The following is a 13730-nucleotide window of genomic DNA, read 5'->3' on the forward strand; positions in this document are numbered from 1 at the left end:
CTATCTCTATAAACATGGAAATGTCTACACTGCTATCTGTATAAACGTGGAAATATCTACCCCACTATCTCTATGAACATGGAAATATCTACACCGCTATCTCTATGAACATGGGAATACCTGCAACGCTATCTGTATAAACGTGGAAATATCTATACAGCTATCTTTATAAACATGGAAATATCTACACCCCTATGTGTATAAACATGGAAATATCTACAAGGCTATCTGTGCAAATATGGAAATACATACACAGATATCTGTGTAAACATGGAAATATCTACACCGCTATCTGTGTAAACATGGAAATATCTACACTGCAATCTGTGCAAGGATGGAAATATCTACACTGCTATCTCTGTAAACATGGAAATATCTACACAGCTATCTGTAAAAACATGGAAATACCTACACAGCTATCTGTACAAACTTGGAAATATATACACCGATATCAGTCTAAACATGGAAATATCTACACCGCTATCTGCGTAAGCATGGAAATATCTACATCGCTATCTGTGTAAACATGGAAATATCTCCAGCGATATCTCTATAAACATGGAAATATCTATAACGCTACCTGTATAAGCATGGAAATATCTACAACACTATCTGTGTAAACATGGAAATATCTACACAGCTATCTGTGTAAACATGGAAATATGTACCCCGCTATCTGTATAAAGATGGAAATATTTACACCGTAATCTGTGCAAATATGCAAATATCTACACCGCTATTTCTGTAAACATGGAAATATCTACTCCGGTATCTGAATAAACATGGAAATATCTACACCACGATATGTATAAACATGGAAATATCTACACCACGATCTGTATAAACATAGAAATATGTACAACGCTATCTGTATAAACAAGGAAATAGCTACACCGCTATCATTATAAACATGGAAATATCTACATTTCTATCTGTATAAACATGCAAATATCTACACTGCCATCAGTATAAACACGGAAATAGCTACACAGTCATCTGTATAAACATGGAAATCTCTACACAACTATCTGTATAAACATGGAAATACCTACACTGCCATCTGTATAAACATGGAAATATCTACACAGCCATCTCTATAAACATGAAAATATCTGCAACAATATCTGTGTAAAGATGGAAATATCTACACAGATATCTGTGTAAACATGAAAATCTGTACATCAATATCTGTGTAAAGATGGAAATATCTAGACTGCAATCTGTGCAAATATGAAAATACCTGCAGTGCTATCTCTGTAAACATGGAAATATGTACACCACTATCTGTATAAACATGGAAATATCTAGACCGCAATCTGTGCAAATATGAAAATACCTACAGTGCTTTCTCTGTAAACATGGAAATATGTACACCACTATCGGTATAAACATGGAAATATCTACACCACAATCTGTATAAACATGGAAATATCTACACTGCCAACTCTATAAACATGGAAATATCTACATCGCCATCTGCATGAACATGGAAATATCTACACCGCTATCTGTATAAACATGGAAATATCTACACCACCATCTGTAAAAACATGGAAATATCTACACCGCTATCTGTATAAATATGGAAATATCTACACCTTTGTCTCTATAAACATGCAAATATTTACTCCGCTATCTGTATAAACATGGAAATACCTACACCGCTATTTGTATGAACATGGAAATATCTACACCGCTATCTCTATATCATGGAAATATCTGCACCATTATCTGAATAAACATGTAAATACAAACACCGCTATCTTTATAAACATGGAAATATCTACACCACGATCTGTATAAACATGGAAATATCTCCACCGCCATCTGTATAATCATGGAAATATCTACACCGACATCTGTGTAAACATGGTAATATCTACACCGCTATCTATATAAATATGGAAATATCTACACCGTTATCTCTATAAACATGTTAATATCTACACCGCTATCTATATAAACATGTAAATATCTACATCGCTATCTGTATAAACATGGAAATAACTCCACCTCTATCTGTATGAACATGGAAATATCTACACCGCTATCAGTATAAACATGGAAATATCTACACTGCTATCAGTATAAACATGGAAATATCTACAAAGCTATCTGTGTAAACACGTAAATATCTACACAGCTATCTCTGTAAACTTGGAAATATGTACACCACTATTTGTATACACATGGAAATATCTACACCACTATCTGTATAAACATCGAAATATCTACACTGCCATCTCTATAAACATGTAAATATCTACACCGCAATCAGCATAAACATGGAAATAACTACACCGCCATCTGTACAAACATGGAATTATCTTCCCCGCCATCTGTATAATCAGAAATATATACACTGCCATCTGTAGAAAGATGGAAATATCTACACCGAGATCTGCATAAAGATGGAAATATCTACACCGCTAACTCTATAAACAAGGAAATACCTAAACCGTAATCTGTATAATCTTGGACATAACAACACCGCTATCTGTATAAACTTGGATATATCTACACCGCCATCTGTATAAACATGGAAATATCTCCTCCGCTATCTGCATAAACACGAAAATATCTACACCGCTATCTGTATAAACATTGAAATATCTACATCGCTAACTGTCTAAACATGGAAATATCTCCACCGCAATCTCTATCAACATGGAAATATCTACACCGCTATCATTATAAACATGGAAATATCTACACCACTATCTGTATAATGATGGAAATATCTACAACACTATCTTTGTAAACATGGAAATATCTACACAGCCATCTGTATAAACATGTAAATATCTACACTGCTATCTCTATAAACATAGAAATATCTACACCGCCATCTCTATAAACATGAAAATATCTACACTGCCATCTCCATAAACATGGAACTAACTACTCCGCCATCTGTATAAACATGGAAACATCTACATCACCATCTGTGTGAACAAGGAAACATCTACAATGCCATCTTTATAAAGATATAAATATCTGCACCGTTAGCTGCATAAACATGGAAATATCTACATCGCTATCTGTATAAACGTGGAAATACCAACACCGCTAACGGTATAAACATGGTAATATCTACAACGCCATCTATATAAACATGGAAATATCTACACCGCTATGTCTATAAACATGGAAATACCTACACCGCTATCTCTGTAAACATGGAAATAACTACACCGCTATCTGTATAAACATGGAAATAACTTCATCGCTATCTGTATAAACATGGAAATATCTACACCGCGATCTGTACAAACATGGAAATATCTACACCGCGATCTGTATAAACATGGAAATATCTTCACCACGATCTGTACATACATGGAAATATCTACACCGCTATCTGTATACACATGGTAATATCTACACCACCATCTATATAAACACGGAAATATCTACACCGCCATCTATATAAACATGGAAATATCTACAAAGCCATCTGTAGAAAGATGGAAATATCTACACGGCAATCTGTGTAAACATGGAAATATCAACACCGATAGCTGTAAAAACATGGAAATATCTACACCGCTATCTATATAAACATGGAAATATCTACACCGCGATCTGTATAAACATGGCAATATCTACACCGCGATCTTTATAAACATGGAAATATCTACACAGCTATCTGTATAAACATGGAAATATCCACACAGCTATCTCTATAAACATGGAAATACCTACACCGCTATCTGTATAAACATGGAAATATCTACACCGCAATCTGCACGTCCATGGAAATATCTACGCCGCCATCTGTATAAACATGGAAATATCTACACGGCCATCTGTGTATAGATGGAAATATCAACACCGCCATCTGTACAAACATGGAAATATCTACACCGCTTTCTCTATAAACATGGAAATATCTGAACTGCCATCTGTAAAAACATGGAAATACCTATACACTCATCTATATAAACATGGAAATATCTAAAATACCATCTGTATACACATGGAAATATCTACACAGCCATCTGTATAAACATGTAAATATCTACACTGCTATCTGTATAAACATAGAAATATCTACACCGCCATCTCTATAAACATGAAAATATCTACACTGCCGTCTCCATAAACATGGAACTAACTACTCCGCCATCTGTATAAACATGGAAACATCTACATCGCCATCTGTGTGAACAAGGAAATACCTACAATGCCATCTTTATAAAGATATAAATATCTGCACCGTGAGCTGCATAAACATGGAAATATCTACATCGCTATCTGTGTAAACGTGGAAATACCAACACCGCTATCGGTATAAACATGGTAATATCTACAACGCCATCTATATAAACATGGAAATATCTACACCGCTATGACTATAAACATGGAAATACCTACACCGCTAACTCTATAAACATGGAAATAAGTACACGGCTATCTGTATAAACATGGAAATATCTTCATCGCTATCTGTATAAACATGGAAATATCTACACCGCGATCTGTACAAACATGGAAATATCTACACCGCGATCTGTATTAACATGGAAATATCTTCATCACGATCTGCATATACATGGAAATATCTACACCGCTATCTGTATAAACATGGTAATATCTACACCACCATCTATATAAACACGGAAATATCTACACCGCCATCTATATAAACATGGTAATATCTACAATGCCATCTGTAGAAAGATGGAAATATCTACACGGCAATCTGTGTAAACATGGAAATATCTACACCTTTATCTGTGAAAACATTGAAATATCTACACCGCTATCTATAAAAACATGGAAATATCTACACCGCTATCTGTATAAACATGGAAATTTCTACACCGTTATCTGTGTAAATATGGAAATATCTACACTGCTATCTGTATAAACATGGAAATATCTACACCGCTATCTGTATAAACATGGAAATATCTACACAGCTATCTCTATAAACATGGAAATATCTACACTGCCATCTGAATAAACATGGAAAAACTTACAAATTCATCTGTGTAAACATGGAAATATCTACACCACCATCTGTATAAACATGGAAATATCTTCAATGCCGTCTGTATACACCTGGAAATACCCACACGGCAATCTGTGTATAGATGGAAACATCAACACCGCCATCTGTACAAACATGGAAATATCTACACTGCTGTCTCTATAAACATGGAAATATCTACACTGCGGTCTGTGTAAACATGGAAATATCTACACCGGTATCTGTCTAAACATGGAAATATCTACAGCGCCATCTCTATAAACATTGAAATATCTACACAGACATCTGTATAAATATGGAAATATCTACACGGCCATCTGAATAAACATGGAAATATCTACACGGCCTTCTGTATAAACATGGAAATATCTACACTGCCATCTGTAGAAAGATGGAAATATGTACACCGCTATCTCTATAAATATGGAAATATCTACACCGCCATCTATATAAACATGAAAATATCTACACTGCCATCTCCATAAAGATGGAAGTATCTACTCGGACATTTGTATAAACACGGAAATATCTACACCACCATCTGTGTAAACATGGAAATATCTACACCGCTATCTGCATAAACATGCAAATATCTACACCGCCATCTTCATGTCCTTGGAAATATCTACGCCGCCATCTGTATAAACATGGAAATATCTACACGGCCATCTGTGTGTACATGGAAATATCAACACCGCCATCTGTACAAACATGGAAATATCTACATCGCTATCTCTATAAACATGGAAATATCTGCACTGCCATCTGTAAAAACATGGAAATACCTTTACAGTCATCTGTATAAACATGGAAATATCTACAATGCCATCTGTATACACATGGAAATATCTTCACAGCCATCTGGATAAACATGTAAATATCTTCACTGCTAACTCTATAAACATGGAAACATCTACACCGCCATCTGTGTGAATAAGGAAATATCTACAATGCCATCTGTGTAAAGATATAAATATCTGCACCGCAAGCTGTATAAACATGGAAAACTTACATCGCTATCTGTATAAACGTGGAAATACCAACACCGCTATCGGTATAAACATGGAAATATCTACAACGCCATCTATATAAACATGGAAATATCTACACCGCTATCTGTATAAACATGGAAATATCTACACCGCTATGTGTATTAACGTGGAAATATCTCCATTGCTATCTGTATAAACATGGACATATCTCCACCGCAATCTGTATAAACATGAAAATATCTACACCTCTATCTCTATAAACATGGAAATATCTACACTGCCATCTGAACGAACATGGAAATATCTACACAGTCATCTGTAGAAATATGGAAATATCTACACCGCTATCTCTATAAACATGGAAATAACTACACCGCTATCTCTATAAACATGGAAATATCTACACCGCTATCTCCATCAACATGGAAATATATACACCACCATCTCTTTAAACATGGAGATATCTACAACGCCATCTACATAAACAAGAAAATATCTACATTGCCATCTATAAAAACATGGAAATATATACACCGCCATCTCTATAAACATGGAAATATCTACACTGCCATTTGTAGAAAGATGGAAATATCTACACCGCCATCTGTATAAACGTGGAAATATCTACACCGCTATTTGTATATACATGGAAATATCTACACCGCAATCTGTATAAACATGGAAATATCTACACCGCTATCTGTATAAGTAGGAAATATCAAAACCGCTATCTCTATAAAAATGGAAATATCTACACTGCTATCTGTATAAACATGGAAAAATCCTCACTGCTATCTCTATGAACATGGAAATATCTACACCGCCATCTCTATAAACATGGAAATATCTACACCGCCATCTGTATAAACATGGAAATATCTACACCGCTATCTGTATAAACATGGAAATATCTACACCGCTATCTGTATAAACACGGATATATCTACACTGCGATCTGTATAAACATGGATATATCTACACTGCGATCTGTATAAACATGGAAATATCTACACCGCGATCTGTATAAACATGGAAATATCTTCACCACGATCTGTATAAACATGGAAATATCTACACCGCTATCTGTATAAGCATGGTAATATCTACACCATCATCTATATAAACATGGAAATATCTACACCTCTATCTGTATAAACATGGAAATATCTACACCGCGATCTGTATAAACATGGAAATATCTATACCGCTATCTCTATAAACATGGAAATATCTACACAGCTATCTCTATAAACATGGAAATATCTACACAGCTATCTCTATAAACATGGAAATATCTACACCGCCATCTGTATAAACATGGAAATACCTACAAAGTCATCTGTATAAACATGGAAATATCTACACAGCCATCTGTATAAACATGGAAATCTCTACACAGCCATCTGTACATACATGGAAATATCTACACCGCTATCTGTATAAACATGGAAATAACTACACCGCTATTTGTATAATCAAGGAAATATCTACACCGTGATCTGTATAAACATGGAAATATTTACTCCGCAATTTGTATAAAGAAGGAAATAACTACACCGCAATCTGTACAAACATGGAAATAACTACACCGCTATTTGTATAAACAAGGAAATATCTACACTGTGATCTGTATAAACATGGAAATAACTACACCGCTAATTGTATAAACAAGGAAATATCTACACCGCCATCAGTTTAAACACGGAAATATATACACAGATATCTGTTCATACATCGAAATAACTACACCACTATCTGTATAAACATGCTAATAACTACACCGCTCTCTGCATAAATGTGGAAATATTTGCACCGCTATCCCTATAAACATGGTAATATCAACACAGCGATCTGTATAAACATGGAAATATCTACAACATGATCTGTATAAACATGGAAATAACTACACCGTGATCTGTATAAACATGGAAATATCTACACCGTGATCTGAATAAACATGGAAACATCTACAACGCCATCTCTATAAACATGGAAATATCTACACCCCTATCTGTATAAATTTGGAAATATCCACACCCCTATCTCTAAAAACATGGAAAAATCAACACCGCTATCTCTATGAACATGGAAATATCTACACCGCCATCTCTATAAACATGAAAATATCTACACCGTGATCAGTATAAACGTGGAAATATCTACACCGCTATATCTATAAACATGGAAATATCTCCACTGCTATCTCTATAAACATCGAAATATCTACACCGCCATATGTATTAACATGGAAATACTTACAAAGTTATCGGTATAAACATGGAAATATCAACACCGCCATCTGTATAAACATGGAAATACCAACACAGCCATGTGTAAATACATGGAAATATCTACTACGCTATCTATATAAACATGGAAATAACTACACCGCTATCTGTATAAACATGGAAATATCTACACCGCCATCTACATATCCATGGAAATATCTGCGCCGCCGTCTGCATATACATGGAAATATCTACATGGTCATCTGTGTATAGATGGAAATATCAACACCGCCATCTGTACACACATGGAAATATCTACACTGCTATCTGAATAAACATGGAAATATCTACACCGCAATCTGTATAAACATGGAAATACCTACAAAGTCATCTGTGTAAACATGGAAATATCTACACAGCCATCTGTATAAACATGGAAATATCTACACAGCCGTCTGTATATACATGGAAATATCTACACCGCTATCTGTATAAACATGGAAATAAATACACCACTATTTGTATAAACAAGGAAATATCTACACCACCATCTGTTTAAACATGGAAATATCTAAAGAGACATCTGTTTATACATGGAAATATCTACACCGGTATCTGTATAAACATGGAAATATCTGCACTGCCATCTGTAAAAACATGGAAATACCTATACAGTCATCTGTATAAACATGGAAATAACTACAATGCCTTCTGTATACACATGGAAATATCTACAAAGCCATCTGTATAAACATGTAAATATCTACACTGCTATCTCTATAAGCATGGAAATATCTACACCGCCATCTCTATAAACATGAAAATATCTACACTGCCATCTCCATAAACATGGAACTAACTACTCCGCCATCTGTATAAACATGGAAACATCTACACCGCCATCTCTGTGAATAAGGGAATATCTACAATGCCATCTGTATAAAGATATAAATATCTGCACCGTGAGCTGTATAAACATGGAAATATTTACAACGCTATCTGTATAAACGTGGAAATACCAACACCGCTATCGGTATAAACATGGAAATATCTACTACGCCATCTATATACACATGGAAATATCTACACCACTATGTGTATAAACATGGAAATACCTACACCGCTATCTCTATAAACATGGAAATATCCACACCGCCATCTGCATATCCATGGAAATATCTACAACGCCATCTGTATAAAGATGGAAATATCTACACGGCAATCTGTGTACAGATGGAAATATCAACACCGCCATCTGTACAAACATGGAAATATCTACACCGCTATCTGCATAAACATAGAACTACCTAAACTGCAGTCTGTATAAATATGGAAATATCTACACCGGTATCTGTATAAACATGGAAATATCTACACCACGATCTGTATAAACATGGAAATATTTACATCACTATCTGTATAAACCTGGAAATATCTACACTGCTATCTCTATAAATATGGAAATATCTACACCGCCATATATATAAACATGGAAATAACTACACAGTCATGTGTAGGAACATGGAAATATCTACAATGCCATCTGTATACACATGGAAATACCTACAAGGCAATCTGTGTATAGATGGAAACTTCAACACCGCCATCTGAACAAACTTGAAAATATCTACACTGCTATCTCTATAAACATGGAAATATATACACGGTGGTCTGTACAAACATGGAAATATCTACACCGGTATCTGTATAAACATGGAAATATGTACACCACGATCTGTATAAACATGGAAATATATACACTGCGATCTGTATAAACATGGAAATATCTACACAGCTATCTCTATAAACATGGAAATATCTAAACCGCCATCTGTATAAACATTGAAATACCTACAATGTTATCTATATAAACATGGAAATATCTACAAAGCCATCTGTATAAACATGGAAATATCTACACAGCCATCTGTATATACATGGAAATATCTACACCACTATCTGTATAAACATGGAAATAACTACACCGCTATTTGTATCAACAATGAAATATCTACACCGTGACTTGTATAAACATGGAAATATTAACACCGCTATATGTATAAACATGGAAATTTCTACACCATTATCTGTATAAATATGGAAATATCTACACCGCTATCTCTATAAACATGGAAATATCTACACCGCCATCTGTATAAACATGGAAATACCTATACAGTCATCTGTGTAAACATGGAAATATCTACACGACCATCTGTATAAACATGGAAATATCTACAATGCCATCTGTATACACATGGAAATACCTACAAGGCAATCTGTGTATAGATGGAAACATCAACACCACCATCTGTACATACTTGGAAATATCTACACTGCTATCTCTATAAACATGGAAATATATACACGGCGTTCTGTATAAACATGGAAATATATACACCGGTATCTGTATAAACATGGAAATATCTACACCACGATCTGTATAAACATGGAAATATATACACCGCTATCTCTATAAACATGGAAATATCTACACCGCCATCTGTATAAACATGGAAATACCTACAATGTCATCTATATAAACATGGAAATAGCTACACAGTCATGTGTAGGAACATGGAAATATCTACACTGCCATCTGTATACACATAGAAATATCTACACAGCCCTCTGTAAAAATATGGAGATATCTGCATAGGCATCTGTATAAACATGGAAATATCTACACTGCAATCTGTATAAACATGGAAATATCTACACCGCTATCTGTATAAATATGAAATATCTAAACCGCTATCTCTATATATGTGGAAATATCTACACTGCTATCTGTATAAACATGGAAATATCTTCAATTCTATCTGTATAAACATGGAAATATCTACAACACCATCTGTATAAACATGGAAAGATCTCCACTGCTATCTCTATAAACATCGAAATATCTACACCGCCATCTGCGTAAACATGGAAATACTTACAAAGTTATCTGTATAAACATGGAAATATCTACACCACCATCTGTATAAATCTGGAAATATCTTCACAACCATGTGTATATACATGGAAATATCTACACCACTATCTATATAAACATGGAAATAACTACACCGCTATCTGTGTAAACATGGAAATATCTACACCGCCATCTACATATCCATGGAAATATCTGCGCCGTCATCTGTATACACATGGAAATATCGACACGGTCATCTGTGTATAGATGGAAATATCAACACCAACATCTGTACAAACATGGAAATATCTGCACCACAATCTGTATAAACATGGAAATATCTACACCGCGGTCTGTATAAACATGGAAATACCTGCACCGCTATCTCTATAAACATGGAAATATCTACACCGTGATCTGTATAAACATGGAAATATTTACACCGCTATCTGTATAAACATGGAAATTTCTACACCGTTATCTGTATAAATATGGAAATATCTTCACCGCTATCTCTATAAAGATGGAAATATCTACACCGCCATCTGTATAAACATGGAAATACCTATACAGTCATCTGTGTAAACATGGAAATATCTACACCACTATCTGTATAAACATGGAAATATCTACAATGCCATCTGTATACACATGGAAATACCTACATGGCAATCTGTGTATAGATGGAAACATCAACACCGCCTTCTGTACAAACATGGAAATAGCTACAGTGCTATCTCCATAAACATGGAAATATCTACACTGCGGTATGTATAAACATGGAAATATCTACACTAGTATCTGTATAAACATGGAAATATCTACACCACGATCTGTATAAACATGGAAATACATACACCGCTATCTGTGTAAACATAGAAATATCTGCACCACAATCTCTATAAACATGGAAATATCTTCAAAGACATCTGTATAAACATGGAAATACCTACACAGTCATGTGTAGGAACATTTAAATATCTACACTGACATCTGAATAAACATGGAAATATCTACACTGCCATCTGTATAAATATGGAAATATCTGCATAGGCATCTGTATAAACATGGAAATATCTGCACCGCAATATGTATAAACATGGAAATACCTACACCGCTGTCTCTATAAACATGGAAATATGTACACCGCTATGTGTAGAAACATGGGAATATCTCCACTGCTCTCTGCATATACATGGAAATATCTCCACCGTTATCTGTATAAACATGGAAATATCTACAGCGCCATCTCTATAAACATTGAAATATCCACACTGTCATCTGTAAAAACATGGAAATATGTACACAGTCATCTGAATAAACATGGAAATATCTACACCACCATCTGTATAAACATGGAAATACCTACAATATCATCTGTATACACATGGAAATATCTACACAGACATCTGTATAAATATGGAAATAGCTACACCGCCATCTGTATAAACATGGAAATATCTACACTGCCATCTGTAGAAAGATGGAAATATCTACACCGCTATCTCTATAAATATGGAAATATCTACACCGCCATCTCTACAAACATGAAAATAACTACACTGCCATCTCCATAAAGATGGAACTATCTACTCCGCCATGTGTATAAACACGGAAATATCTACACCACCATCTGTGTAAACATGGAAATATCTACACCGCTCTCTGTATAAACATGGAAATATCTACACCGCCATCTGCTTGTCCATGGAAATATCTACACCGCCATCTGTATAAACATGGAAATATCTACACGGCCATCTGTATATAGATGGAAATATCAGCACCGCCATCTGTACAATCATGGAAATATCTACACCGCTATCTCTGTAAACATGGAAATATCTGCATTGCCATCTGTGAAAACATGGAACTACCTATACAGTCATCTGTATAAACATGGAAATATCTACAATGCCATCTGTACACACATGGAAATATCTACACAGCCATCTGTATAAACATGAAAATATCTACACTGCTATCTCTATAAACATGGAAATATCTACACCGCCATCTCTATAAACATGAAAATATCTACACTGCCATCTCCATAAACATGGAACTAACTACTCCGCCATCTGTATAAACATGGAAACATCTACACCGCCATCTGTGTGAATAAGGAAATATCGACAATGCCATCTGTATAAAGATATAAATATCTGCACCGCGGCCTGTATAAATATGGAAATATCTACATCGCTATCTGTATAAATGTGGAAATACCAACACCGCTATCTGTACAAACATCGAAATATCTACACCGCCATCTGTATAAACATGGAAATATCTACACTGCGGTCTGTATAAACATGGAAATTTCTACACCAAGATCTGTATAAACATGGAAATATTTACACTGTGATCTGTATAATCATGGAAATATCTACACCGCTATCTCTATAAACATGGAAATATCTTCAAAGCCATCTGTATAAACATGGAAATACCAACACAGTCATGTGTAGGAACATGGAAATATCTACACCGCGATCTGTATAAACATGGAAATATCTACACCGCGATCTGTATAACATGGAAATAGCTACACCACTTTCTGTATAAACATGGAAATATCTACACAGCTATCTCTA

This window comes from Pan paniscus, chromosome 8 (genome assembly GCF_029289425.2).
Source record: "Pan paniscus chromosome 8, NHGRI_mPanPan1-v2.0_pri, whole genome shotgun sequence".
NCBI lineage: Eukaryota > Metazoa > Chordata > Mammalia > Primates > Hominidae > Pan > Pan paniscus.